The sequence below is a fragment of the Staurois parvus genome, unplaced genomic scaffold (assembly GCF_062004578.1).
Source record: "Staurois parvus isolate SC_StPar_1 unplaced genomic scaffold, SC_StPar_1.0 ptg000011l, whole genome shotgun sequence".
Taxonomy (NCBI): Eukaryota; Metazoa; Chordata; class Amphibia; order Anura; family Ranidae; genus Staurois; species Staurois parvus.
In genome coordinates, this window is record NW_028317807.1 from 29,388,525 (window position 1) to 29,413,187 (window position 24,663).

General features: G+C 48.6%; 1 long non-coding RNA gene across 1 annotated transcript in view; it reads right to left on the bottom strand.

The window, feature by feature from the left end:
- Nucleotides 1-4,459: 4,459 nt before the first annotated feature.
- LOC149474145 (uncharacterized) overlaps nucleotides 4,460-24,663 on the bottom strand; it is a 46,359-nt gene continuing 26,155 nt past the window's right edge. Inside the window, exon 2 of the long non-coding RNA XR_016312157.1 lies at nucleotides 4,460-4,919. This is a non-coding gene — a long non-coding RNA (uncharacterized LOC149474145). The remainder of the gene's footprint in view (nucleotides 4,920-24,663) is intronic.

A 24,663-nucleotide genomic window follows, 5' to 3' on the forward strand; every position in this document is an offset into this window, starting at 1 on the left:
CCCCAAAAATCTCACTGATGATCCCATGGTGGGAGGAAGATTGGGGGTCTTCCACAGTTGGAAGAGGTGTCCTCCAGTCCCTTTATCCTAGGTGTAGTGAGGAGGGTGTGCCGCCTGGAATTTTGGAGACCGCCACCGCAGAGGCGGAACGCCCAAAATGTGCAGAGAAGGCGTCAGCCTTACTCTCTTCTTTGCAGGAAATGGAGGAGCAGAGGGTCGTCATCAGGGTTCCCTCTGCAGAGATTGCTTTTATTCCCACGTCTTTGTGCTCAGAAAGCCCTCAGGGAAGTACAGCCTCATTCTGAACCTCAGACCTTTGAATGAGACCATAAAATACAAGAGGTTCTGTATGCGTTCCATATTTTTGGTCAGGTTTCTCCCCCCCCCCCCCCCCCCAACTGCTTTCTGGCCTCAATAGACCTAAGGGATGCCTACTTACACATCCCAAGTCATCCGAATTGCGGAACCCTTTCAGAAATTCCTCAGGTTGGCAGTGCGGGGCCCCAGGGGCATCCTTCACCTTGCCTTTTGGGCTTTCCTCCTCACCCAGGATTTTCACAAAAATCATGGCCGAGGCCCTGGTGTCTCTTCATCTAAGAGGAGTCTCGCTGGTGGCATAGCTGGACAATCTACTGTTATTTGCAGATTCAGAAAAACAGCTGGCGCAGGATATAAACTTGATGATGAAACACCTGGAGATTTTAGGCTGGCTAATAAACTTAGGCAACTCACATCTTTTAAAAAGTATACAGGCTCATAGGGATGAAGTGTGGAAAATGTCTATAGCCAGGTGTTGGTAGATGCTCTGGAAGAGATCATGGGCTGGTCAGCAGAAGGCGCTTCACATGAAGGAGCATGGATGGAGAAGCCCGACTGAGTCCCTGGTATGTCTGGAGCTGAAGATGTAGGTGTCTGACGTCATCGGGATGCGACGTGTTTCTGAGCATGTGTGGGGACCACTAAGAAACGGCACAGCCTTTCAGGCATAGATCAGACATACGGGAGGGAGGAGAGCCTTATATAGGACAATGAAGAAATGACAGACAGGGCTGGGGGTCTAGAGGGGAGCAGAGGGGCCGGTACACGGAGAGTCATCGGAGCAATGGGAACATGTATATAAAATGGGGAAATTATATGTAAATGCATAAATGGAGGGAACGAGATAAAGAAGAGCAATAGATAATATATAAATAAAATTGACAATGGCAAATCATAATCATGAGTATATATGAAGATACAGTTGTGTTCAAAATAATAGCAGTCAGACATCATTAACCTGATCAATCACTGTTTTTGGTAGAAATGATATTTCTACAAGGCAAATAATTTACTAGCAGGTGTAGTAGAGTAATAGAAATCCAACAGACCCAACAGTCATGACATGCATGCTGCTGATTCTGTGTAATTGAATCATTAATTGAAAGGGGCATATTCAAAATAATAGCAGTGTGGAGTTCTATTAGTGAGGTCATTCATTCTTTGAAAAACAAGTGGCAATTATTGCCCTTATTTAAGGAAGGAAGGCAGCAAATGTTGTAAATGCTGGTTACAGTGCATTTCTCTCTGAAATTCTGAGGAAAATGGGTCGTTCCAGACATTGTTCAGAACAGCGTGCCTTGATTAAAAAGTTGATTGGAGAGGGGAAAACATATTAAGAAGTGCAGAAAATGATAGGCTGCTCAGCTAAAATAATTGTAAATGTTTTAAAATGGCAACCAAAACCTGAAAGACGTGGAAGAAAGCGAAAAACTTCCATTCGAATGGATAGAAGAATAGCCAAAATGGCAAGGACTCAGCCAACAATCAGCTCCAGGAAGATCAAAGAAGGTCTAAAGCTACCTGTGAGTACTGTTACAATTAGAAGATGGCTATGTGAAGCCAAGCTATCTGCAAGAAGCCCCCGCAAAGTCCCACTGTTGAAAAAAAGACGTGCTGAAGAGGTTACAATTTGCCAAAGAGCACATTGACTGGCCTAAAGAGAAATGGCGCAACATTTTGTGGACTGATGAAAGCAAGATTGTTCTTTTTTTGGTCTAGTGGTGGAGACAGTTTGTCAGACGACCCCCAAACACTGAATTCAAGCCACAGTACACTGTGAAGACAGTGAAGCATGGTTGTGCAAGCATCATGATATGGGGATGTTTCTCATACTATGGTGTTGGGCCTATTTATCGCATACCAGGGATCATGGATCAGTTTGAATACATCAGAATACTTGAAGAGGTCATGCTGCCTTATGCTGAAGAGGAAATGCCCTTGAAATGGGTGTTCCAACAAGACAACGACCCCAAACACACCAGTAAACGTGTAACATCTTGGTTCCAGACCAACAAGATTTGACGTTATGGAGTGGCCAGCCCAATCCCCGAATCTTAATCCAATAGAAAACTTGTGGGGTGACATCAAAAATGCAGTTTCTGAGGCAAAACCAAGAAATAGAGAAGAACTGTGGAATGTAGTCCAATCATCCTGGGCTGGAATACCTGTTCACAGGTGCCAGAAGTTGGTTGACTCCATGCAACACAGATGTACAGCAGTTCTCAGAAACAGTGCTTATACAACTAAATATTGAATAAGTGATTCAAAGGAAAGCAAAATCTTCAAACATTTTTCAGTTTATATAGTGAATGTTTGAGTTTGTAAAGAAGAATACAAACACTGCTATTTTTTTGAACAGTCTAATATTCACTTTTCTTCAATTTTTTTAGAGGAACAACACAAATTTGATATATTTTTCTTCATGTTTTCATTTGGAATAGAATGTGTAGTGTTCCCAATGCATTTGTGTGTATGGAAATAAAAGCTATTAGAAGGATTTTGAGCTTTATTCACTTTTTTCAATGCACTGCTATTAATTTGAACACAGCTGTATAAGATTCTTACTGTTATGTCTGGAGTTGTCTCTGCAGTGTTCTTAAAAAAAGTGGGAAAAGGAATTAGGAGCAAAATTGAACGATAAAGAAAAAAATAGAATATTTAAGTTGACACATGGCACGGTGGATATGAACACAATAGAAATGAATTATAATGTTTAGCTAGGTGACACCGAGTGTGGCTCATAAACAACAGACAGAGAACTCGCCTCTATACTGGAGGGGTTGTAGATTGGAAGGTACAATGGCACATATCTGGTGGGAGTGCCCAAAAATACAGCAGTACTGGGAGGGAATAATACAACAAATACAGGAAATATCTAGGTTTGGTGTGTCGAAGGACCCATGGGTGTGTTTGTTTCAGAACACGGTTCCACTGTGCCACTTTAGGCCTGACTCCCGCTGTCCCACTCTCAGGGGAGTCTGGAACTTAGCTGCAAGAGAAGCCCTCTCTCCATTGGCCTCCATCACCAGGTACGTGATACTGGGTCTGCATGAGTGAGGCGGAACTGGGGAGCTACAGATCATTGAGGGAACCATGAATACCAACATGTATTGTGCCATACTGAAGCAGAGCATGATCCCCTCCCCTCAGAAACTGGGCCACAGGGCAGTATTCCAACATGATAATGACCCAAAACACACCTCCAAGACGACCACTGCCTTGCTAAAGAAGCTGAGGGTAAATGTGATGGATTAGCCAAGCATGTCTCCAGACCTAAACCCTATTGAGCATCTGTGGGGCATTCTCGAACGGAAGGTGGAGGAGCACAAGGTCTCTAACATCCACCAGCTCCGTGATGTCATAATGGAGGAGTGTAAGAGGACTCCAGTGGCAACCTGTGAAGCTCTGGTGAACTCCATGCCCAAATGGGTTAAGGCAGTGCTGGAAAATAATGGTGGCCACACAAAATATTGACACTTTTGGGCCCAATTTGGACATTTTCACTTAGAGGTGTTGCCAACGGTTTAGACAATGGCTGTGTGTTGAGTTATTTTGAGGGGACAGCAAATTTGCACTGTTATACAAGCTGTACACCCACTACTTTACATTGTAGCAAAGTGTCATTTCTTCAGTGTTGTCACATTAAAAGATATAATAAAATATTTACAAAAATGTGAGGGGGTGTACACACTTCTGTGAGATACTGTATATTGGTTCATATGAGTGCCTGTAGGAACACTGTACTATCTTGGAATGTTAGAGGCCTACGCGACGCTAGCAAACGTATACTTATGTTTAATACTTTAAGCTATTATAATCCATCAGTTGTTTGCATGAAACCCATTTAACAGCTAAGTCAGTGAACCTTCTGAAAAGGGTCAAATATTCTATGCAATATCATTCAGGATATATGAATAACCCCAGAGGAGTGAGTATATTAATTTCAGCGGGTACACGCTTTACTGTCCTGCAAATGTTGAGCAATAAGCTGGGTGGGTATATATTCTTATTATGGAACTGTGACTCGCACATATGCATGGGACTGTACAACCCCACAAACAACCACTCTGATTCCACCCCACCATAACTGTCTGATCAATCATAATAGCAGAAGAAAAACATAAAACTGAAAGTGTGGAAATATGGCCGCAAACCCTTTATTTGGGTTTTTAAACAAATATGATCACCTTTACCTTTGCTGTACCATACCTTTAGCATTAAACACACAGACCAATACCATCAGAAAAACTTTAACTAAACCACCTGCTCAGTCTTTCAGGACCAAGTACCATACCAACCACCAGGTACCACCATAAACACTGTCCACTCACACCTGTGGGGCCACGTTACCCCAATGAAGTTAGAGCCGTGAAAAAGGGAGCAAGGGGAGGTGACAGCTTGATTGAAGATTCAAATTGACCAGACCACAAATGTTAGCACCTATAAAGGAACACACTTCATGCGCACTTCATCCTCATTGGTTGCTTGAGTGACTTTCAAGTTTCTAAGCATTTTTTTTTCAGGATCAAAGTAATGCTTATCTTCTGACAATAGCTGTCTTGTCTTCTTATCAGTGACCAGGATGTGAGATGTCCCATGACCTGAAAAGTAAACAGACAAAGCCAGTAGAAAGATTCTCTACCTTTTATTGTGCTAATTCAATTAAAACTGTGAACCATGGAAGATCCTACAGGAAGGAAAGGAGAGGTTGGTTGCAGGAAGTGACAAGTCCCACGGGGAAACCTGGTTATTCCTGTTTCCCCAGCATTTTACGTACATTTACATACGCCCCCACCATTTAGTATTGAGTCCTTGTTCCAGTTTATTGATAGTTACCCTTTAGTTTCACTAATTGTAGTTGGAAATTTTAGTAATATTTTGGAATCCAAATTTGATACAGTATACTGTATTGAAACGTTTTCAACCTTTGGGCTCAAGGGAGCAGACCTCATATTTTGGAGGCAGGGCTGAAAGATCTTTGGAGGTCTTGTTACCCACTGGAACTACAATATTCTTGTTTTTCACGCATCACTGTGTTTTTGTGTGAATGGCCCCAAAAAGCTGCTGGTAGGCAGGTGCAGTCCACTGTAAGTGGCGCTTGACTGGAGTGGTACCACAGCCTGGAGAAGAAGTCAGGAGAAACCTGTTTTTTCTATGATCTCCTGGTCCCTCGGGCAGTGTTCAAGTTGGCTACACCACATTCAGGTGATCCTGGAGGCCATCTTGGGTTAGCAGAGCCTTTATAAGTCCCTGCCCTCAGGTTTTGGCATGCTTTTGTGAAGTGGTCAGAGTAAGGGAAGATCACCTGTCTGTCAAGGAAAGTGATTAGCAGCAGGGAAATGTTCTGGACAAATAGGGACATGCAAGGTACACACAATCCTGCATGGAAGCCTCCCCATTGGGACCAGACCAGCCAGGCTGCATTTTGCCCTCTGAAGACAGACACTCTCAGTGCATCTTAACCACTGCCTCTCTCCACTGAACTGTGAGTTTTACCCGATGCGGTGCTCTCCTACTCAGGTTGTTTGTAGTTGAGCATATTCAGTACAAGTTTTTGAGTTACTGTGTCTGGAACTGAACCCATGGTATGGAGACCCCACAGACTAGCTTCTTGGTATGGATGAGCAGAAGGAGTTTACTAAGTGCACGCATGAGGTTTGCAATATGTGAACAGCATGACTCCATTCTGTCTTTGGGAGTGAGGTGGCAGGAATACACTGCACGCAATACTAATTGCAACATAGATCAAGGAAGTTGTGTAGTGACATGGGACATAATGCTTCACAGAGCAAATCTGTAGGCCACACAGCTACACATAGTGTACGGCTTATCTCTAAGCTGGGGTACTGCCATAATGTTTGATGTCACAGGAACTTGGCCCTGCCTGGTCCCAGGCAGTGATGAGCACGCACACGAGAAAAGTACTCCCACACGTGCAGGGTGAGTAGGCCCCAACCACAAGTGCAGCACACTCAGTCTTCCATGATCAGATGAACCGCCCAATGGTGACATATATGAGAAAAGAATGCTCCAATAGCATAATAATAGATAATTTGGTAGTACAAACTTAAAATAGCTAACAATATTAAAATTAAACTCACATGGAACACTGCTGCTCTGATCAAGCCAACAGTGTATAAATGTAGATGCCAAAAAATGGCTATACCAAGAATTTTTTTTTTCATTACTTTTCCTGTATACTAGATTCTCTAAATTGCACACAAGATAATTAAAGTGATTCTAAAATATTTTTTTTTTAAATAACAAACTTTATACTTGCCTTCTCTGTGCAAATATTTTGCACACAGCAGCCCCAATTCTCTTCTTCTTGTGTCCTCCACCAGCACACCTGACTGCTCCCCCCTGCTGAGTGCCCCATAGCAATCCACTTCCTCTGCGGGCGCTTGTGCATGCACGCTCTCAAGCCGACTCTGTGGCCCTGATTCACTATTGGGCGTGGGCGCATATTCATGGTCTTAAGCCCAATTTTCATGGGCGTCCGTCTATTTTTTACCCTGCAACCTAATTCACTATTGACCAGAGCCCATAAGCAGATGTCCAATCTAATTCACAAAAAGACACACGCCCGGAATCAGACTCACAAAGCAGACTTGCTAAGAAGCACGTCTAACACCATGAAAAATCACTGCAGAGACATGTTCACTTAGAAATTTGCTTTGCCAAATATCAGCACTTCACTTTAAACAATATCTGCTATTTCCAAAAACATTAAGAATGTGTTAAAAATCGTTTTTTTCAAGGAAATCGACACAGTAAAAATCTAGACGCCCGTGCAGTGTCTTTAGCAGATAGAACTGAGCATGTGCGAACACATTTTAGACGTCTGCCATGGGCGTTTGTTTTTTAGCCACTGACTAATAGTGAATCTTACTGTGGATTCCTCTGACAGCCGGAACTCGGACGTGACTATTGTGTTTAATAAACAGTACTAAGCATATCTTCATGTATTCTAACTAGATTTCCTTAGTTCTAGTGATTCTATTTTTGTTTCTTATCCTTTTATAATTATTTCTGTAATGATTTTACTGATTTTGAAGGTCTAGATAATATTTATTTTGACAGCTGAATGTAAAAATAAAGGTCCGCAATAAAAAAACAAAACAAAAAAAAACAGCGTGGGTCCCCCCTCTCATCCATATCAAGCCCTTCAGGTCTGGTATGGATATTAAGGGGGAACTCCATGCTGAAATTTAAAAAAAAAAACAGCGTGGGTCCCCCTCAATATCCATACCAGACCTTTATCCGAGCATGCAGCCCGGCAGATCAGGAAAGGGGGGGGGGCGATCGAGCTTTAACAAGGGGGCCCCCAGATCCCGGCCCCCCCCCTACGTGAAGGAGTCTGCGGTACACGGTCCGAAGACTCATTCACAAAAAAACTAAGTGTGGTGTAAAAAAAACACAGTACAGGGTCTTTGACAAGTCCTTTATTAAAACAATGTCCCCCGAAGTAGATCCAACGTCAATCGCGGCGGCGACGACCCGAAAAAAGGAAAAAAAAAAAAAAGTTCAGCTCCCGTCCGAGGCTTCCAGCCTTGTGAAGAAAAGGCTAGATGACATTTCTTATATAGGTATGGGGCGGGGCCAGCCGGGGACATCATCCCAGTGACCCGCCCCATGTCGCATGCTTGCTGCTCCCGGCTGGCCCCGCCCCATACCTATATAAGAACTGTCAGCTAGGCTTTTCTTCACAAGGCTGGAAGCTTCGGACGGGAGCGGAACTTTTTTTTTTTTTTCGGGTCCCTGCCGCCGCGATTGCCGTTGGATCTACTTCGGGGGACATTGTTCTAATAAAGGACTTGTCAAAGACCCTGTACTGTGTTTTTTTTTACACCACACTTAGTTTTTTTGTGAATGAGTCTGCGGGACCGTGTACCGCAGAATCCTTCACGTAGGGGGGGGCCGGGATCTGGGGGCCCCCTTGTTAAAGGGGGCTTCCAGATTCTGATAAGCCCCCCGCCTGCAGACCCCCACAACCACCGGCCAGGGTTGTGGGGAAGAGGTCCTTGTCCTCATCAACATGGGGACAAGGTGCTTTGGGGGGGGGGGAGCCCCCCTGCCCCAAAGCACCCCCCCCATGTTGAGGGCATGTGGCCTGGTATGGTTCAGGAGGGGGGGGGGCGCTCGCTCGTCCCCCCCCCTTTCCTGACCTGCCGGGCTGCATGCTCGGATAAGGGTCTGGTATGGATATTGAGGGGGACCCACGCTGTTTTTTTTTTAATTCCAGCGTGGAGTTACCCCTTAATATCCATACCAGATCCGAAGGGCTTGGTACAGATGGGAGGGGGGACCCCACGCTTTTTTTTTTTAATATTTATGCAATAAAGGGAATTATTTTACATTCAGCTGTCAGTGGGGAACCCCGCTGACAGTTGAAACATTAACACATGGCTGTCGCTCCTACAATCCCGCATGAGTTATGTTATCAACTCATGCGGCATTTTAGTAGTGAAAACCAATGCAGCGCTCATGTTTCAGCTGTCGGCGGATTTCCCCACTGACAGTTGAATGTCAAAGTATTGCAGTGATTTATAAACAGTTCTTTAAATAACTGGCGTGGGGTCTCCCCTCCCATCCATACTAAGCCCTTTGGGTCTCGTATGGATGTTAAGGGGTAACTCCACGCTGAAATTAAATAAAAAACAGCATGGGGTACCCCCCAAAATCCATAACACATACTTATCCGAGCATGCAGCCCGGCAGGTCAGGAAAGGGGGGGGGGGGCGAGCGAGCGCCTCCCCCCCTCCTGAACCATACCAGGCCACATGCCCATACCAAATTATTCAAACATTTGTAAACAGACCAATTAACTGAAATGGTTTGACATTTGTACCCCAAATATGACGTTCCCTGAGGCGTTGGTAAACTGAGGTACGCCTGTATTAGTATTGCAATCCTTTGTATTGGGATACATAGAACCAACATACATCTGAATTGGCAACATAGCACAACATTTGTGTCACACTGGAGATATCTGGCTAGTTACACTGACCTTGCCCAGGGACCTAGGATTGATTCACAACACAGAAATACAGGCAGGGTTAGCAATGTAGCTCCGTGGGTTAGTGGTTAGCACTACTGCCTCATAACTCTAGGGTTGTCGGTTTGAATCCCAACCCCGGCGAGGAAGTAGCATGATCTCCGTGTGTGGCTGTCTTCAAATAGATGTTCTGGCAACATCTTTGCTTTCTGTCTAAATGATCCCTAAAATGTGAATTAGAATGAGGCCTTGTCTGTTGAAACACCTTCAAAGCTGCTGTTAGGAATGGACTGGCCAGCAATGGTGGGACTCACCTGCCTTTTGATCTGCAGTACCAGGGCTGGCCAGCGGGTGCTCCCAGCAATCAGAGACTCAACCTTTCAGCCAGCTAACACCTGGAACTGATGATACTGGGGTATTTAAGGGATGGCCAGACTTGCAGACTCTGCCTTGGTGTTGTGTTTGTCCTGGGCCCTGTATCTGTCCTGCATCCTGTTTCTGTTCCTTTGCTGACTTCTCCTGCTCTGATCCTGGCTTGTGACCCTGACCATCCCTCTGTCTGACCCTCTGTACTACGCTGCTTGCTACCTGTTCTGATCCCTGGCTTGTGACCCGGACCATCCCTCTGCCTGACCCTCTGTACTATGCTGCTTGCTACCTGCTGAACCTGGCCTGTGACCCCGACCATTCTCCGCTTGCTCCCCCTGTACCTACCTGCCCAATTGATATTGACCCGGCCTGCCTGACGACGCTTGCTTGTATGTACTGTTATCTGTGGGTGGTTTGGTTTGGTTTGTTTGCACCGTATTATGTTTTAGTATTGCACTGCGTTTATGTTTGTACTGTTAGTGTTAATAAATTATATTGTTTATAACATATCTGAGGTCTGCGTTTCCCTGCTTCAGTCACACACCTCTGGTCATACCTGGGAGCCCTGACATTACACCAAGGCCAATCCTGACCAGAAGTGGCTGCACAGGGAAGCCATCTTGGCTTGTTGATGGGAAGGATGGATCTTGAGGAGGTTGAGTATTTATATCTGCTAGTGTTTGATGACAGGGAGTATGCTTATCAAACTCTGAAGGAGTATACCCGGGATGAATTGCTAGAATGTATACGGCTCGCTCATGTTCTAGTAGATCAGGGCACAGTGTTCTCTGAGGTGCAGCCATTGATTGAGGTTTGTGCAGAGTTGGTTTCATCTGGTTCCCCCGAATGCAGGGATGAATTTTTGCCACCATTTAGTGCAGACCAGGTAGAGTCCCTGGTGTGGTTATTAGAGGATGATGTGGGTTACTTTCTGGAGCGTTATTCCACATGTTCACCACAGACACTGAGAGATTGTATAAACGCAGTGCAGTCATTGACCAGACAGACTTTGTGTAAGCTCAGCTTTGTTCAACCCCTACTGCAGACATGGACAGATTTGTTGCACCCAGCCTCAGTCAGCTTACAAAGACCCAGTCCTGCTTCTAACTCTACTCCTGTATTCCCACCAGCTCCTCCAGTTACAGCCCAGTATACTTGGCTATCTACCGCATGTCAGTACCCTGTTCCCACTCTCTGCACCTATCCTGCCTTTAACCCTGTAAAAAAGCCCTCTGTAGCAACTGCTCCCTCTCCTGTTCCATCCTCCAGTTCTTCTCTGTCTCCAGCTGCTCCATTCGTTTGCAGACCTGCGTTTACTTGCAGTGCTCCAGTAGTTAAAACCAGAAAAAAGCGAAAATTCTTTCCAACCAATACCATCCTGCCAGTATCCAAACCGGTGAGCCTGCCTTCCGTGGTTCAGACTGATGCCTGTACGCGGCCTGATGCCTCTACTCGGCCTGATGCCTCTACTCGGCCTGATGCCTCTACTCGGCCTGAAGCCTCTACTCGGCCTAATGCCTCTACCCAGCATGATGAACTGATCCAGCCTGACGATCCTATTAGGCCAGTTGACTCGATGCCCGCTGTTGATCCAGATGATCCGGTACCTGATCCGGTGCCTGCTGTCGTGCCAATTGACTCAGAGCCCGCTGTCGTACCTGGTGACTCGGTGCCCACTGCCTTGCCAGATGACGCGGTGCCCGCTGGCAAGCCAAATGACCTGATGCCTGGTGACCTAGTGTCCGCTGTCATACCTGATGACCCGATGCCCGCTGTCGAGCCAGACAATCCGGTACCTGATGACCCGGTGCCCACTGTCGTGCCTGTTGACTCGGAGACCACTGCCTTGCCAGATGACGCGGTGCCCGCTGTCGAGCCAAATGACCTGATGCCTGGTGACCCGATGCCCGCTGTCCAGTCAGACGATCCAATGTCTGACCCAGTGCCCGCGGTCATACCAGTTGACTCGGAGCCCACTGCCTTGCCAGATGACGCGGTGCCCGCGGTCGAGCCAAATGACCTGATGCCTGGTGACCCGATGCCCGCTGTCCAACCAGACGATCCAATGTCTGACCTAGTGCCCGCGGTCATACCAGTTGACTCGGAGCCCACTGCCTTGCCAGATGACGCGGTGCCCGCTGTCGAGCCAAATGACCTGATGCCTGGTGACCCGATGCCCGCTGTCCAGCCAGACCATCCAATGTCTGACCCAGTGCCTGCGGTCATACCAGTTGACTCGGAGCCCACTGTCGTGCCTGGTGTCTCGGTGCCCGCCGCTCCGCCTGGGGGCCCGAGACCTGTTGCTCCGCTTGGGGGTCCAGCGCCCGCCGCTCCGCCTGGGGATCCGGCGCCCGCCGCCCCGCCTGGGGGCCTGAGACCTGTCGCTCCGCCTGAGGGCCCGAGACCTGTCGCTCCGCCTGGGGGTCCGGCACCTGCCACTCCGCTTGAGGGCCCGAGACCTGTCGCTCCTCCTGGGGGTCCGGCGCCCGCCGCTCCGCCTGAGGGCCCGAGACCTGTCGCTCCACCTGGGGGTCCGGCGCCCGCCGCTCCGCCTGAGGGCCCGAGACCTGTCGCTCCATCTGGGGGTCCGGCGCCCGCCGCTCCGCCTGAGGGCCCGAGACCTGTCGCTCCTCCTGGGGGTCCGGCGCCCGCCGCTCCGCCTGAGGGCCCGAGACCTGTCGCTCCGCCTGGGGGTCCGGCGCCCGCCGCTCCGCCTGAGGGCCCGAGACCTGTCGCTCCGCCTGGGGGTCCGGCGCCCGCCGCTCCGCCTGAGGGCCCGAGACCTGTCGCTCCGCCTGGGGGTCCGGCGCCCGTCGCTCCGCCTGAGGGCCCGAGACCTGTCGCTCCACCTGGGGGTCCGGCGCCCGCCGCTCCGCCTGAGAGCCCGAGACCTGTCGCTCCTCCTGGGGGTCCGGCGCCCGCCGCTCCGCTTGAGGGCCCGAGACCTGTCGCTCCTCCTGGGGGTCCGGCGCCCGCCGCTCCGCCTGAGGGCCCGAGACCTGTCGCTCCACCTGGGGGTCCGGCGCCCGCCGCTCCGCCTGAGGGCCCGAGACCTGTCGCTCCATCTGGGGGTCCGGCGCCCGCCGCTCCGCCTGAGGGCCCGAGACCTGTCGCTCCTCCTGGGGGTCCGGCGCCCGCCGCTCCGCCTGAGGGCCCGAGACCTGTCGCTCCACCTGGGGGTCCGGCGCCCGCCGCTCCGCCTGAGGGCCCGAGACCTGTCGCTCCATCTGGGGGTCCGGCGCCCGCCGCTCCGCCTGAGGGCCCGAGACCTGTCGCTCCTCCTGGGGGTCCGGCGCCCGCCGCTCCGCCTGAGGGCCCGAGACCTGTCGCTCCGCCTGGGGGTCCGGCGCCCGCCGCTCCGCTTGAGGGCCCGAGACCTGTCGCTCCTCCTGGGGGTCCGGCGCCCGCCGCTCCGCCTGAGGGCCCGAGACCTGTCGCTCCACCTGGGGGTCCGGCGCCCGCCGCTCCGCCTGAGGGCCCGAGACCTGTCGCTCCATCTGGGGGTCCGGCGCCCGCCGCTCCGCCTGAGGGCCCGAGACCTGTCGCTCCTCCTGGGGGTCCGGCGCCCGCCGCTCCGCCTGAGGGCCCGAGACCTGTCGCTCCACCTGGGGGTCCGGCGCCCGCCGCTCCGCCTGAGGGCCCGAGACCTGTCGCTCCATCTGGGGGTCCGGCGCCCGCCGCTCCGCCTGAGGGCCCGAGACCTGTCGCTCCTCCTGGGGGTCCGGCGCCCGCCGCTCCGCCTGAGGGCCCGAGACCTGTCGCTCCGCCTGGGGGTCCGGCGCCCGCCGCTCCGCCTGAGGGCCCGAGACCTGTCGCTCCACCTGGGGGTCCAGCGCCCGCCGCTCCGCCTGAGGGCCCGAGACCTGTCGCTCCGCCTGGGGGTCCGGCGCCCGTCGCTCCGCCTGAGGGCCCGAGACCTGTCGCTCCACCTGGGGGTCCGGCGCCCGCCGCTCCGCCTGAGAGCCCGAGACCTGTCGCTCCTCCTGGGGGTCCGGCGCCCGCCGCTCCGCCTGAGGGCCCGAGACCTGTCGCTCCGCCTGGGGGTCCGGCGCCTGTCGCTCCGCCTGAGGGCCCGAGACCTGTCGCTCCACCTGGGGGTCCGGCGCCCGCCGCTCCGCCTGAGAGCCCGAGACCTGTCGCTCCATCTGGAGGTCCGGCGCCCGCCGCTCCGCCTGGGGGCACGATGCCTGTCGCCCCGCCTGGGGGCACGATGCCCGTCGCCCCGCCTGGGGGCACGATGCCCGTCGCCCCTCCTGGGGGCCCGAGACCTGTCGCTCCACCTGGGGGTCCGGCGCCCGCCGCTCCGCCTGAGGGCCCGAGACCTGTCGCTCCGCCTGGCGGTCCGGCGCCTGTCGCTCCGCCTGAGGGCCCGAGACCTGTCGCTCCACCTGGGGGTCCGGCGCCCGCCGCTCCGCCTGAGGGCCCGAGACCTGTCGCTCCGCCTGGGGGTCCGGCGCCTGTCGCTCCGCCTGAGGGCCCGAGACCTGTCGCTCCACCTGGGGGTCCGGCGCCCGCCGCTCCGCCTGAGAGCCCGAGACCTGTCGCTCCTCCTGGGGGTCCGGCGCCCGCCGCTCCGCCTGAGGGCCCGAGACCTGTCGCTCCATCTGGAGGTCCGGCGCCCGCCGCTCCGCCTGGGGGCACGATGCCTGTCGCCCCGCCTGGGGGCACGATGCCCGTCGCCCCGCCTGGGGGCACGATGCCCGTCGCCCCTCCTGGGGGCCCGATGCCCGTCGCCCCTCCTGGGGGCCCGATGCCCGTCGCCCCGCTTGGGGGCACGATGCCCGTCGCCCCGCCTGGGGGCCCGGTGCCCGTCGCCCCGCCTGGGGGCCCGGTGCCCGTCGCCCCGCCCGGGGGCCCGGTGCCCGCCGCTCCGCCCGGGGGCCCGGTGCCCGTCGCCCCGCCCGGGGGCCCGGTGCCCGTCGCCCCGCCCGGGGGCCCGGTGCCTGTCGCCCCGCCCGGGGGCCCGGAGCCTGCTGATCCGCCCGGGGGCCCGGTGCCTGCTGCTCCGCCTGGTGGCCCGCTGCCTGCTGCTTCGCCTGGTAATCCGATGTGCCTCTGCCTGGAGTCCTGCCCGATGTGCCTCTGCCTGGAGTCCTGCCCGATGTGCCTCTGCCTGGAGTCCTGCCCGATGTGCCTCTGCCCGGAGTCCTGCCCGATGTGCCTCTGCCCGATGTGCCTCTGCCCGATGTGCCTCTGCCCGGTGTGCCTCTGCCCGGTGTGCCGCTGCCCGGAGTCCAGCCCGGTGTGCCGCTGCCCGGAGTCCTGCCCGGTGTGCCAGTCTTTGATATCCCGCCAGTTGCCAGACCCGGGCGGTGGAACATTTTGCCCAGCTAGGACTGTTTGGAGCGTCCTGAGGCCGCTCCTTGAGGGGGGGGTACTGTTAGGAATGGACTGGCCAGCAATGGTGGGACTCACCTGCCTTTTGATCTGCAGTACCAGGGCTGGCCAGCGGGTGCTCCCTGCAATCAGAGACTCAACCTTTCAGCCAGCTAACACCTGGAACTGATGATACTGGGGTATTTAAGGGATGGCCAGACTTGCAGACTCTGCCTTGGTGTTGTGTTTGTCCTGGGCCCTGTATCTGTCCTGCATCCTGTTTCTGTTCCTTTGCTGACTTCTCCTGCTCTGATCCTGGCTTGTGACCCTGACCATCCCTCTGTCTGACCCTCTGTACTACGCTGCTTGCTACCTGTTCTGATCCCTGGCTTGTGACCCGGACCATCCCTCTGCCTGACCCTCTGTACTATGCTGCTTGCTACCTGCTGAACCTGGCCTGTGACCCCGACCATTCTCCGCTTGCTCCCCCTGTACCTACCTGCCCAATTGATATTGACCCGGCCTGCCTGACGACGCTTGCTTGTATATACTGTTATCTGTGGGTGGTTTGGTTTGGTTTGTTTGCACCGTATTATGTTTTAGTATTGCACTGCGTTTATGTTTGTACTGTTAGTGTTAATAAATTATATTGTTTATAACATATCTGAGGTCTGCGTTTCCCTGCTTCAGTCACACACCTCTGGTCATACCTGGGAGCCCTGACAGCTGCACCTTATGTGAATGTCATACAATGGGATAAGATAAGGACCTGAATCACTAATAGATTTGATAATGATGGTTTACACTCCACCTACTTTTGTGAAGGATTTGGCAAGCAAAGAGCTGACAGAGAGAGAGAAGAGTGAGACGAAGAAGAGTGAGCGAGAGATACATATGAAGAGTGATAAAGAGAGACATTCAGAAGAGTGAACGAGAGAGAAAAGACTTGGTTGGTGAATCCACACATCAAACTTGTCACAAATCCTGGCGTGCATTTTTCCCCCAAATGCATAGCAGACCCTTATCCCAGCAGGCAGGTACCGCACGCCTTCAAAGATTTATTTCCTTTGTTGATTTTCCTGCTTCGTTCACACTATATGCAATTGAAAATTACTCTTTAAGTTGCCAATTTTACTGTGTTTTCTAGAGAATTACTAACTAGTTGTGTTTTCAATTGTGTGTAGCATTGCGATTTCTATTTGAGTCTAGATGTTAAATTGCTAATAAATGGCCACAATTCTCAAATACCTTTGAACTCTCGCTGCGACAAATGGTGTATGTTAATACACTCACATTCATTATATCCAATATCAGGTACGATGTCAATGCACAAATCGCACCTGAAATTGCACACCCTGGATGTGACTTGTCATGTGATTGGCATGGCCAGCAGCTTGCTCTTTGCATGGCAAATTTCACCCAATGTTACTGGGGGCCAACACCACTGTCACATCTAATCCGATGCGGCAATTGCCCAACTTACAGTGAAGTTGCACGAGTTCACAATACAATTGGATGTGAACAGAGCCTACAGTGGCCAATAGGGTGCGACTTGGTCTACGATTTGCAAGTCGCCTGTCATGCCAATTGCATGGCAATCGCAAACAATGTTACTGGGGGCTACCCGGTCACATTAAAGCAGATTTCTAAGTGGTGTTATTGACACCACAGTCACATCATGTGACTTGCATAGAAGTTGCATGATTTTAAAGTCGGGGTACATGGTGATTTCAAGTGCAATTTGCAAGACATTCGACACCGATCTCTCAGCAAATTGCATGAAAAGTAGTGTATTCATTACTCTATTATTACTTGCGGCTCCGACCAAGTTTGAACCACAACAATATGAACGCTACAATAGCGTGCACATTGAGTGGGACTTGGCATGTGATTTGCACAACATGCAAGTTGTAAATCGTCTGCAAAGTCGCACCCTATTGTCTGCTATTAGAGCGACCACATGGGTGCGTTTCAAACACTGATTTCTATAGTAGTACATGTACTACTTTAGTGGCAATTTGCATAGAGATCTGTGTCAGATGTCTTGAAAATTGCATTGAAATGGTCAACATTACTGTAAGTCGCATGATTTGTAAATCAGCTTTGCCCAGAGTGTAATGTTTGGTGATGTTTGATTTCTGGAGTGTTTTACCAATTGATGGGAAATTCACTATACTAGTCAAATCGATTTGTCATTTTCAGTATTGCATACAAGATGTGGTCATGTGACTGTCTTAACTCATGCGATAATCTGGAGGGAATTGTGACCATAGTAGCAAAAACGGTTCCAATTGGGGTTCCCTTTCACATCCCTGCTCAATGTTCTGTTGTATGCTGCACACGTACATTTCACTGTATATATCTTTCTGATTTGTGGGGCCTGTATACCAAGGGTTAATGCAGGTAGGAAGCGGATTCATCAGGTGAAAACACTTTCACTGACCAAATTAAGGTCAGTGGTGGGTGTGGCTGCATTGGGGGTGGGGCCTTGTTTGGCATGCTCCAAATACAACCTAGCTTATATAAAGATGTGCAGTAGGGAGTGATTTGGCCTGTTACTAGGCCGGGTGGTTTGTGACTAAGTCCTTGCATGGTGTGGTTTGGGGGGAAGAAGAGATTTTGTGCTGAATTGCCCCAGACACCACTCAGGCTGTGTTTGGAAGTGGGCTGGAAATGTTTGCATATTTTTGGCCTTGTAAAGTGTGTTTGTGTGTTATTGCACAATGATTGTGTTTTTCTCTTTGCATTGAAAGCCTCACACATGTCAATCGTTTTGTTTAAAATCTGCTCTTGTTTTAATTTTGCTTGCTTATTTAGACTCCAATGCATTTTTCTGACAAACCTGCTGACAAATGTATGTGTAGGAGATTTGTAGAGGTGGGAGGGGATTTGTAGAGGTGGGAGGGGTTTTTTTTCACATGCTTTGTTTTCTTGATATTTTGATCTGTAGACTTTTTTTGTGAATGGATCTTTATACTAAGTGATTGTGTAAGTAAATCCTATGTGCACGAAAATGTTACTTGATTCATCTTCCCCTTTGTTTCCTGCTATAACCTGTGCACACACAGTTCACTAGAAGTATCTTTAGATTGTAAGCTCTTATGAGCAGGAGTGTTTTATTTTTGCCACATCAATCCTATTTTTGTGACTCACCAAGATATTGACTGTACCTACTTGTTCCTGCTGACCAAATAAATGAAGATATATTTAATCAATAAATGTTTGACTGATGTTTTTGTGTTTATTTTATGTTCAATATATGAACAACCTTAATAGTTACTTTGTATACTTAATATAATCTGCTCAAATGTAGCCTATAAGAGCGTGAATATGCAAGTGTGTGCAAACTGGCTTTTTCAAAACCAAAAAAAAAATAAAATAAAAAACCCGCTTGCACCACAATATTATGTACTAATGAATGTCACATTCACTGTGCAGCCAGCTACAGGTTTTCTACAATTCGATTTACAGTAATAAAATAGTCCACACTTTGTTGATTTTTGGCCTTTGGCAACAAATATTAGCCAAGGTTAAAAAAACAAATCAATAAGAAACACATATTCGCGAAAGCTATCATAGTAGAAATGCGCGATCGCGTACAAAAAATGTGCGATTGTAAACAAGCGCCAAACAGGTGTCCCCATGGCGCATGAACGGCTCTCATCCTGGAAGTCCGTCATCACGTGCGTGCGCACCCTGAAGTGGTTGTGGGGAGTGTAATTGGATGACAGTGGTTGGAGGTTTCTGGAGTTGGAAATATTTTGTAAGTTTGGTTGGCATTTGGACATGGCGAGAGCACAGTTCTCAACTGAGGAGATGATCCTTATATGTAAAGTAAGTGTGGCCATTGCAAATATGTTTATAACATGTGAGGGACAGGTAATTGCAATTTTTTGGGTGGGGCCTAGCAGAATCTCACTTGGTGCACATGCTACTTATCTGTACATTAGCTCCTGGGTATTGATGGGTCAATGATATTAACCACTTGCCTACTGGGTACTCCTACCCCCTTCCTGTCCCGGCCAATTTTCATCTTTCTGCACTGTTACCCTTTGAATGACAATTGTGCGGTCATGCCACATTGTACCCATCTTAAATTTAGATCAGTTTTTGCAGACAAATAGAGCTTTCTTTGGGTGGTATTGACTTGCTGCTGTGTGTTTTACTTTTTGCTCGATAAACAACAAAATAGCTCATAATGAATAAAAGTCTGTTTATATTATAACATTTGGTAAACCGGTAATTTAACAACACTGATGTGCGTTGATGAGGCAGCACTGGTGGGTGGCACTGCTGGCCACAGGTGGGCGGAGCTGTTGGGTGGTACTGGTGGGCACTGATCATCGGTGCTGACCCCTGCTCTGATAACTGCTGGTTCTCGGCAGTACTTTCCACACATTCTGACAGCGTGATGAAAGTGCAGCCAAGACCCGGCAAATGCATTTCCCAGTGATCAGCGTGTCATTGGACATGGCTGATCACATGGTAAAAAGCCGCTGTGATTTGCCTTTTACCACATCACGTGATCAGCTGTGTCCTTAGGACACAGCAATCACGGAGAGCACGTTCTGCCAGGATGTCATATGACGCCCTCCCAGAGCTGCCTGGATGCAGTGTAGCATTATTCGGCTATCTGCGGTCGCCAAATAGGTAACCAGCTAGGCCTTCATGGCTAATCTTTGAATATCTGGACATGTATACTGCGTATAATGCATTACATTCTACAATGTGTTGGTGTACATGGTATTACAGTGTGCAATGCGTTGCTGGATTCTGCATGACAGTGGACAGCGTATCACAGTGTGTAATGCGTACCTCTATCCTGCATGACAGTGTACAGTGCATTATGCAGGCCATAGACGGGGAGAAAAAAGGCCAATTTTTCTTTTAAAAAAATGAAAAATCGGTCGTTCAAGCGGCCGACATTACCAGTAATGGTAAAAAAAAAAAATCGGCGATTTTCATCCCGTCTACAGCCGGCAAAAAGTGTCCCTGCAGAGAGCTCTGCTATTTCTTTGACAGTTCTTTGACAGTTCCTTGTCATTTACAGAGGTTGCAACAATGTATCTATTTGTATCCATTTAGGATACAGATGTTTTTATTCGGAAACAAATAGATACAATCTTGCAAGGAACTGTCAAAGAAATAGCAGAGCTCTCTGCAGGGACACTTTTTGCCGGGCTTGAATTCCTCTTATTTTTAATTCTTCTTCTTCATCATCATCCTCTTCTTCTTCATCATCATCCTCTTCTTCTTCTTCATCATCCTCTTCTTCTTCTTCATCATCCTCTTCTTCTTCTTCATCATCCTCTTCTTCTTCATCATCTTCTTCTTCTTCTTCATCATCATCCTCTTCTTCTTCATCATCATCCTCTTCTTCTTCTTCTTCATCCTCTTCTTCTTTTTCTTCTTTTTGTCTTCCTCTTGCAGGTCACTGCTCATGCGCAGATTTTTTATCGGTAAAAAATCGGCCGATTTGCCCATTATTGCCGCGAAAATCGGCCGATCGGCAAAATCGGACGATTTTTTTTCCAACTTTACCGATAAAAAAAATCTGCCAAAATACCGAAAAACGGCCGAACAAATAGCCCACTAACGATCCGAAAATCGGCCGATTTTATTTTCGGCCGAAAAATCGGCTGATTTTCGACCCATCTATGGCCTGCATTACAGTCTACAATGTGTGGGTGTACACGGTATTACATTGTACAGTGTATTACAATGTGCAATGCGTTGTACACTGCAGTGTGCACTAAAGCATTTTACACTCATGCACTGTACACACTAACGCATTTGACATTTCTAGTGTGCAATGCGTTAGTGTGCAATGCCTTCAACAGTACAATGCATTTGCAGTATTGGTGTATGTTTATGAAGCACAGATAATTCATCTGATTTTAGTTATCAAGGAGAAGTCTTCTCTGTCCCCCTGTTTATGAGGTGGAGGACAATTGTTTTCCGAAGAAGAGAGGAGACATTTTTTCAAGGAGATCTGTATAGATTTCCAGAGATATGTGTAGATGGTTGAGGGGCTGCATGTGATCTCCGGAGATAATTGTGATTAATGATCACCTGAGTTAAACCAGTGAATGAAAAGTGTAAAAAAACATGGATTGAAAATAATCTGCACCGACCACTGTGCTTTGTCAAGCCACATATTGGCACATTCTGGTTTCACACAGATGCGATGTGAAATTTGCAGTGTTTTCTGTGCAAGCGCTGCACCGCATCACAACCGCAACCCCTTCATGCCACCTGCTGCGGCTTTCTAGGTGAAGTTAACAACACACCAAAATTGGTACACAAAGCGTATTGCGATTTGCCAAATTGGATCGCATGCCTATTCACACCCATGTGCATACCCTGAAAAAGGGTCCTGCACATTTTTGGCCCGGATGTGGTGCAATTTGAGGTGTGCAAAATGTTTGTCTCTAATTGCAACGCACACAAATTGCATGTGATTTGCCCAGGAGTGCGGTGTTAGACCACAATGCATGTATGTGAAGCCAGAATAAAAGGATGTGGATTTTGTCTACTTTTATTTGCGCATGTTAACATTATGTAAGTGCATTTTTCTTCTGTTTAACATGCTATAGAAATGGAACATGCATTTGGATGGAGTGTTTTTGTATGTGCATTTTGGAAGTATTCTAAACACTCATTGACCCTAGGGCCACACCATATCTTAAGCCGCGTTTGTCAGAAATGCTGTACAGTACATTTAAAGCGGATTTACACTCCACCTATCAAAAAATAACAGTCATCAGCTACAAAAACGATAGCTGCTGACTTTTAAAAAGCAGCCGCTTACCACAGAGCAGCCAAAATCATTAATTTAGCTGCCCCCATGCCAGCATTCCTTGGCCCCTCTCTCCTGTCCATTGCTCCCCGAACAAGCACCTTGTTTTGGTGTGATCCCAAGAACACTCCTTCATGAGCCACGTAGACCAGAGAGGCAAGCTTTTCAAGCACATCATGAAATCAGGATGGGGATTCACTTCAAGTAAGCATTAGTGTGCCTGGGGGAGGGGGGGACCTTGGGCCTTTCCAAACACAGTAGATGCTCCAAGAATGTTTCCTTGAACTCTTAAAATGGTTAAAAAGGAAAGACACTCTAGATAGCCTGCACTGAGAATTGACTGTCATGATGATGTGTCAATGATTATTTGCTCTCATTTTTCAGGAGTGGTACTGCTCCTGGTACTGCAAGAACTGGCATCGAGGACCTGCATAAAGACCCTGGCATGCCAGAGGTGGTTTGGAAGCAGCACAGCAATTTGACCATCCCTTTCCTCTATGTTGGTTTTAGGGGTGCAGAATTGCTTCTCGTTCGTGAACGGACTGTCGCTGGATATCAGAGTCCCCATATTTTCAAGATATGTTTTAGCCATGTTGGCTTATTTTTATGTTCAGTCAATTAAAGACTATTTTTTGTTACCTTAAAAAAGTGTCAGATCCTCTTGATTGTATTCCCGAGACTTCAGATCGCCAGATAATATGCAATCTGAGGAAAAGTCAGTGCAATGTCCTCCACAAGTAGCTAAAGTCTGTCATAGGAGGACCTACCAGAACAATGCATTAATTTGGAGTGGGCCAGGCCCATACAGTACATCATGGAGGCTTGCTATGAAGGAACATTCACGTTTGGATACTTGAGCTCATGTGGTTTGTTTCCAAATATTTCTGCCCATTGCAGCGTATTGACTATTGCAGCTCAATAAAGATCAGGCATACAGAAAAGTGTACCTTGTCCATAGAATAGCCACTAGGAGGTCCTATCTGGGCACACAGATCTGGCCTATGCATAATTGTGGAAAATGCCAATTCGGTCTGCTTTATAATATGAAGGGGTTAGTTCACGCTTGCTTCAGGGGAAACATTACAATGAATTTTGTTATTTTTCATAGGAAAACGTGGCCGATCCCTAGATGCATTGAGGTACATAGCAGAGGTTCAAGATACTCCATAGAAGAACTTATTGTTCTTCCCAACTATACAGGTGGCACAGACACAAGCATACACCCAGGGCCACTGTTAGATATCACGGGGCCCCATACAGCATACCTGACAGGCCCCCACCACCAGAGAAAATATCCAAATTATATATATATGGTAACAATACACAACATTTTCTTCATGGACACAATCACAAACAAATTCCTGTTCAATCCAAATGATAAAACTGTACTGAGTTAATAAATCAAACGTTGTGTAATTGAGGGCTCATTCACATGGGTGCTGTGGCCTGTAGAGTGCGAATCAGTGTTTGGTTTTCGTGGCTGTTACCATTAGCATGCAACCTATGTTGCATGCTTGGGTCATGGGTTCGAATCCCAGTCATGGCTACAGCCTAAAAAATGGAGATCAATTTTCTGGGTTGTGTCAGTGCCAGGAATATTGATCAATCAATTATGATTTTGCATAATGACTAGAAAGTGGATGAATGTTACCTATGTACTCTTCTGCCAATTAGGAAATGTGCAAGTTTCATGCCGTGTATATTTCATTGTAACATTTTTCTCTTTTAAATCTGTCTCCTTATACAACTTGACCCCCCTCCCCCACCCCGTCATCACCTGTCCCATATGCAAATCTATGGATCTATGGGTTGTTTATGTGGCTAGAGCCACCTGTTACACTATGGGGACACAGCAGCTGTATGAACACAGGTTTTAATCTGTGTTCTCTTTAACTATCTATTTACTGATCAAGTGAATGTGTCTCATTTTCTATCAGCTACAGCTCAGATCTCACATTATTATACAATTGCTGATTGTATCTCACCATTAGTCTGATTGAATTCACAATTCCTGGTCAGTCCCGTTCCCTGACCTCTAATAACCTTTAGGGCCAGTTCACACTACATGTGTTTCAGTTGCTTTTTCGGCATCACAAACGCACAGAAAGAAGGTTATGTGGTTGTCAATGTCATAGTTCACATCAGCGCTTGCATTTTCAGTGCATTGCAGGTGCTGTAAACAAAGTTGACCACGCTGCATTGTTTCTGCACAGAACTGTACTGGAACACATTGAAACGTCCTTGAATGTACTAAAACGCACATGTCCCTAACTACATTGAATACAAAGAAAATAGAAAAAAATAAGTGGAAGGGATACAAAAATGCAATGTAAACATGTCCAAAACGCATCCAAAATGTACTGGAACACACTAAACATGCATGCCAAAAGGGCATGAAAAAAACCCATCAGGAACACATCTAGACTGTTTCTATAGTGTGAACCGGTCCTTAGGACTTGTTCACACCATTGGTGGTGCAGAAACGCATGCAAGAACACACATTTTCCAGCACAGCAAAGAAATGCAATGCCTTCTGTAGATGTGCGCAGGTACCATGATGAAAACGTTATTGCACCTACACACGTCTATTAAAAACAGCCCCATTCACAGCCACAAAAACGCATGGCACCACACTACTGTGCGGTTAGGTGCCACACACTTGGAAAATAACATGCCTGCAGTATTTTGGCATGTTTCCACATGTTAAGCAACCCATTGAATTCAATGGGCTTTGGGAAAAAATAAATATAACAAACACAAAATGCCACATTCACACAGGTCCTCTGGCCTGTACAGCATGAATGAGTGGGTTGTTTATGTGGCTAGAGCCACCTGTTACACTATGGGGACACAGCAGCTGTAT